A 6,741-nucleotide genomic window follows, 5' to 3' on the forward strand; every position below is an offset into this window, starting at 1 on the left:
GGAAGTGGGAGGCAACAGGGGTTTGTTTTTGTTGTTTTTGTTTGTTTCTTTGTTTTTTGAAGGGGAAATTTACATGTAAATAAAGAAAATATCTAAAATAAAAAAAAAATAAAGATAAAAGAAACCATAAAAAATGTGGCTTCTTATATTGTCTATGAGTCTAGTAATCAATGTTCAGTCAATGACAATATTCAGATTTGTCAGTGTCAGGTGGAAGATGGTATAGATTTAGTTGTTGTCCACTGTATAATAGATATGTTTAATTTGGCATGGTTACTAGCCAAAGTAGTGGAAATAGGAACTTATTTACTCTCTGTTATTTCTAAATTGAAATCTAGCTAGTAATACAAACTGAAGTATACTTGGATGTTTAGGATCTAGGGTTTTATCATTTCTGTTCTAAGCTTTCCAGATGCCCCAGTGAAGGCATGAGCAGTCCTCTGGAATTCTGAGAGCTTCCAATAGTCCCTCTCAACTTACATGGGCCTGCATATGTTCTTAAAGTAGTCTTTATACTAACCTGTGGCACTGGAGGTGTCTCAATGTAGAGATTTTTTTTGTTCATATATGGAAGCCTATTATCTGAATTTAAATAAGAAATATAGCAAATTACAAGACTGAACAGATGGCCCAGTGCTAAAATTTCATAATATTTTTACAGAGGGTCCAAGTGTGTCCACAGTACCCATGTTGAGTGAACTGTAACTGCAACTCCTGGGAACCAACACTCTGTTTTGAAATTCTTAGTCACCTACTTTCATGACCACAATACTCCTGCATTGACATACACATGCACACATAATTAAGAAAAATAATATATAAACAACAAAGATAAAAAATCATAAAGGTTATTATAAGAAACATACCTGTGTCAACAGCCAGGAATCTCTGCTTGCTTTGATATCAAATTTTTATAATATGTATGTATGCTACATCATGTATTAAACCTGAGTTTAGAGTTAAAGTCATAAATGGGATTTTATATGTAACTACAGGGTTTGGGGACCTTCCTCATTGCTTGAGCAATGATTCAGCAGTTAAAAGCACTTACTTTGCTTCTGTTTTCAGGGCCCACATGGCAGCTCATAAACAGCTATTAATCCAGTTCCAGAGCATGTGATGCCTCCTTTGCTTTCTACAGGCACCAGGCATAGAGATGATATAAAATACATACATGCAGGGAGTCACAAACACACATACATAAAAAGTCATCTTTTTCTCTCTTTCCTTAAGGAGGGTTCTCACTATGTACATACCCATGACTGGGTTGAAACACACTGTGTAGATTAAGGTTATGCCAAACTCACAGTGCTCTGCTTGTCTGTCTCCCAGGCACTATCTGGGGATTAAAACTATGCCCTGCAAACAAAGAAATCTTTAAATAAATGAAAAGCTTCCATGTAGTGTTAATATGGCAAAATGTAAATATGTCCTATATCAACTTTTAGCTAATATGGCAGCTTTTAAGAATATGTATTTTTAGATCTTAATTAATGTAAGACTATATTACACAGAGGTATACTTCTTTTGTATATTTGTAAACTAATATTTTATTAGTTATTTGAGAATTTCATATAATCTATTTTGACAATATTCACTATAGTATCAATTCCTCCCACAATACTCTTCCCCTTTCTCCTTTCTTTCACACCCAAAGTGATATTATCTTTTTCGGTCACCTTATAGTCCAGTTTGTTTTACCTACCTCATCTTGGAAATACAATCTACTCTGGCATGTTTATCTACCAGAGATCACAACATTAAAGAAAGCTGAATCTCTCTCCCCCTCTCCCTCCCTCCTTCTATCTCTCTCCCTCCTTCCCTCTCTCTGTCTCTCTCCACTCTCTTCTCCTTCTCTCATCTCCATTTTCTCTCCTCTCTCTCTCTCTCTCTCTCTCTCTCTCTCTCTCTCACACTCTCTCTCTCTTTCTCTCCTTCCCTCTCCCTCCCTTCTTACCATTCTCTGCCTCCTCTCTCTTCCCCCTTCTCCTTTCTCTTTCCTCTCTCCCCCTCCCTCCTTCCCTTTCTTTCTTCCCCCTCTCTCCTCTCTTTCCTCTCTCTCTTCTCTTTCTCTTTTTCTTTCTCCTGGGGACTTTTGAACACTGTCACTGTTGCTGTGATTTCATATGTGCAACTGGATTGTTATGAACATAAAACATCATTTTTTCTCACTTTGTAGATAATCTCTGGCTCTTAAGAACCTTTCCATGTCCACTTCTGTAAAGACTCTTTAGTCATGGGGGAGGTGTATGATATGTATGTCCCAGTTAGGACAGAGCACTCATGAGATTTCTAGTTGGGGTATTGATCTCTCTTTTTAGGGTAATACCATTACAGCTCATTAGTGTGTGTGTGTGTGTGTGTGTGTGTGTGCATGTCTTTCTATAGTAGTATGCTTTTACATATCTTTCAAATGGTCTTTAGTATTTGTTGTTCATTCCCATAGTTTCTTTCAAGCCATCCTCTCCCATACCCCAGCCCAATTTACCTCTACCTGTACCATTCCCCCTAAGCCCTTTATATCACTTTGTCTTATATCCCTTCCCACAAAGGCCCTCTTCTACTTAACCCTTACTAAATTGTTGACTTCTGTTGCTGTTACACATGGAACAGATTTATCTGAAGATTCAAAGCTAACATGTAGTAGTGAGAGAAAATGTATAATTTTTCTTTTGGTTTCTGTGTTACTTCATCAAGGATGATTGTTTCCAGCTCCATTCATTTAGCTGCAAACTTCAAAATTTTGTTTTTCTTAAAATCTAAGTCATATTCCATTGTGTAAATATGTCACATTTTCATTATCCATTCATCAGTTGGTGGGCATCTAGGCTTTTTTCATTTCCTGGTTATTGTGAATAAAGCAGGTATCTCTGTAGATTAAAAAAAAAAAAAACAATTCTTTTGGGTACATACCTAAGAGTGGCATAACCCGAAAATGCAGATCACCTGTTTTCAATTTTTTGAGGAACCTCACATTGATTTCCCTAATGTGGTGCTAGTTTGTACTTTCATCCGCAGTGAATAAGTGTTTTCCCTTCCCTAGAATCTCTCCAGTATCCATCTGCTACCATCTGTTTCTTCAACTTTGGATTTTCTGACCAAAATAAAATCTTGAAAAAGTTTTAGGGTTAGTGAGCCTTTTACCTATGGTAACGTTCAGCAGCTGAAGAGATGGTGTCATACCAGTGAGGACAAAGACTTCGGCTCTTATCTTTGATTTAGTAGAAGATAAAATACAACCAGTTGAGGGCCAATTCATTTCAAGAGCAATGTAAATATGCTTTATTTTCTTCACGTTTAATTTAATTGACTGAGATGATTGGTTTCACCCCAGACTTCACATTTTTTGTCCCTTTCAAGTGTCACACTCACAAAATCATCACTGACTCCATTTCAGGTTTATCCTGCAGGATAATTTTACAGTTCTTTGTTCACACATGTTGCTACAACAATGAAATTAGCCTGTCAACTGCTACTTTCTTCGTAGTAATTTGCATAGCATTAACAATAAGATGACTCCACTTTTAGAGTAATTTCTTTGGCAGTCAACCCAATGTAATTAGGTTTCTCCCAGAGGAATACTGTCAGTCTTTATTACTAAGTAATTAGCTTACAATATAATATTAAATGCTAAAAAAATCAACCACATGATTTTCTGTTTAGAACATAAGTTAAAATTCATAATACTCAGAAATAAAATGTAAGGAACACAGAGTCCCAATCGAAATTCTGTTATCAGCTTTTAGACTTTTTGCCAAGAGTACATTTTGCATTTATTACAAAAGACAATGCATATTGTTCTTTTAGAAGAGTATATAACTCCCGTGAGAGCCATTTATGAAATCTAATAAACTCTTCTATAGTACTTGTAAATCACTATAAACTTGACAATACTCCAAAGATGCATATGATTTAGCAGAACTTAAGAATCCTGTAAACATTTCTTTGGTATTGTTTGATATTACTGAATATATTGTGTAGACATGTGAAACTAAAATTTCTCATTATCTTACAAGACTACTCTCTTCAGACTATGTGGTCTCCACTTGTTATATTTTACATTTTATTTTATAATTTTTACTGATAAAGCATTGAAACACCATGCTAATTCAACATTAAGATCACTTTAATTTGTATTTTTTCTTTAATTATAAAAACGTGTAAGTAATAATTTAGTTTGTATCAATTATTTTGTAAAGATGCTGAACTGTATCATTAACCGAAAGTGACTCTAAGCCTGAAGAACAGAAGCTGTGTGAACCAGAAGGAAAGAAATCCAGAAGAGTATTTAATCAAGCCACAGTGAGAGGGAAGGCTAAGACTGAATGGAGTTAGAAAGTTAAGACAAATGTTCTGAAGACATGCTTCCTTGGTTGGTAGAAAATGGTCAAAGGTAAAAGGCTCTGACTGATCCAGCTTCAAAAATTCTGTTTTGGTGGCCATCGCTGAATCGCAGTCGCCAAAATGAAATTCAGTCCCTTTGTGACTTCTGACCGAAGTGAGAACTGCAAAGGGGATTTAAATGCACCTTCTCACATTCAGAGGAAGATTAATCCTTCCCCTCTTCCCAAAGAACTGAGACAGAAGTATTATAATGTTCGGTCTATGCCCACTCGAAAGAATGATGAAGTTTAGGTTGTTCAAGACACTCTAAAGCCCAGCAGACTGGAAAAGTGGTCCAAGTGTACAGGAAGAAATAAGTCGTCTACACTGAATGAGTCCAGCAAGAAAAGGCTAATGGTACAACAATATATGTGGGCATCCACTCCAGCAAGGTAGGTATAACCAAGCTAAAGCTGGACAAAGACGCAGGAAGATCCTGGCGAGGAAAGCCAAGTCCTGACACTTAGGAAAGGAGAAGGGCAAATACAAGGAAGATGCAGGAGTAGAGACATTGCATACTTAACTATTGTGGTCCCAATGTCTACCACATAGCCAGCCCTCTGCAGCTCTCAAAATAATGTCCACTTTGTTGTCATGGTATTAGGAGCCAAGGGTTCATGATTCATCATATTTGAACCTCCATCTGTTAGTCTACAAGTAAAATGATTTAACAAACTACAAGACACTTCAGTGTATCAGTGTTTATACACAGCCTCAGTCTCTAACTACTTTAATTCTGTCCCTTACTAGCAGATACCAGAAATTTAAATGTAGGAATTGGAGAATTCATGAAATTGCATCCACAAATTACGGCCAGTTAGTAAATACTGAAGACAGTGTCCCTAGAGTCTCAGTAACACCTTTTCCCATCATTGAATTCTATTATGTCAACAGCCTCTGGCTTCCCTTACCTGGCAAAGCTGAAAGTCTGCATCTTTATCCTCACTGCATCTAAAGGCAGGAATGAAGAGGACTGTAAAGGTAAGCCATTGGGAACCCTATGCTCAGACCAATGGATGGTTGTGAGTCTCTTCTGTATCAGTCAGGCACTGTCAGAGCCAATGAAGGAGCTAGAGAAAGGACCCAAAGAGCTGACAGGTTTGCAGCCCTTTAGGATGAACAACAATATGAATTAACTAGTATCCTCAGAGCTCCCAGGGACTAAAACTCCAACTAAAGAGTACACATGGTGGGACTCATGGCTACCGCAGCATATGTATAGCATATGTATAGCAGAGGATGGCCTAGTTGATCATCAATGGGAGGAGAGGCCCTTGATCCTGTGAAGGTTCTGTGCCCCAGTGTAGGGGAATGCCAGGGCCAGGACATGGGAGAGGATGGGGTGATGAGCAGGGGAGGGGGAAGGAAACAGGGTTTGTTTTTTGTTTTTGTTTTTGATATTTTTTCAGAGGGATAACCAGGAGAGGAGATATCATTTGAAATGTAAATAAAGAAAATATCTAACAAAAAAAAAGAAAAAAAGATTGTTGGTTTGCTTGTCAAGGAAAAACCAAACCAAACCAAAACAAAACAAAACAAAATGAAACGAAAGTCATAAAATGATTCACCACAGGTGCTTCAGTTCACTTCTACCTCTGGTTACTAGGTATTTGACACTGAACTTAATAAAGATCTCAATGAATTCATTTATTAAAAGTTGAGTAGCCAATTGATGTGTTCTTCCCCAGGAGGATTATTTCTCTTGTGCTTAACACTGCTTAGTTCTCTATACCTCTGTCTATGGCTGAGGTTTCTTGATCTTTTCTCCTTCAACATTAGTATGTCTTTTGGCCATGGCCTTGTTCAGGCCATGTTTGTTCAGCTTGTTGCTGACATCTTATGGATGTAGTTTCTGACATTTCTAGGAAACATAACCTTATAGCTGATTCCCTATTCCTCTGGTTGTTATTGTCTTTCTGCCTTCTCTTCCACAGTGATCTTTTAGCCTTAGATTCAGGAGTTGTGTTGTAGATGTATCATTTGAGACTGGGCTCTACAACTCTGGACTTCGATTGGTTGTAGTTTCCTATAATGGTTTCCAGCTGTTGGAAAGATAAGTCTCCTTAATGAGAAGTGAGAATTATGTTTTTCTGTGGACCTAAGAACTTTTATTTCACTTTTATTTTTTTTTCAGGGAAATCATTAGATTTAAGAACTATTAGAGATACAGGGAATATAGATGAAATTTGGAAATATTTTCAATGACATGCTTACATATTACTAATAGGGTTCTTAAATTGCATAATATAAATAAAAATATGTTTGCTTAAATCAATACCTTTGACCTCTTCTGAGACAGCACGAGTCACTTTTTCTGTGTGTCGAATGAGAGTTGTCATCAGTACATACAGCTATCTT

The 6,741-nt window shown here is 37.0% G+C and overlaps 1 pseudogene; it reads left to right on the forward strand.

The window, feature by feature from the left end:
- The first annotated feature begins 4,464 nt into the window (after nucleotides 1-4,464).
- Nucleotides 4,465-4,906, forward strand: LOC116087506 (annotated as a pseudogene).
- Nucleotides 4,907-6,741: the final 1,835 nt, after the last annotated feature.

Source organism: Mastomys coucha, unplaced genomic scaffold (assembly GCF_008632895.1).
Source record: "Mastomys coucha isolate ucsf_1 unplaced genomic scaffold, UCSF_Mcou_1 pScaffold13, whole genome shotgun sequence".
Lineage (NCBI taxonomy): Eukaryota > Metazoa > Chordata > Mammalia > Rodentia > Muridae > Mastomys > Mastomys coucha.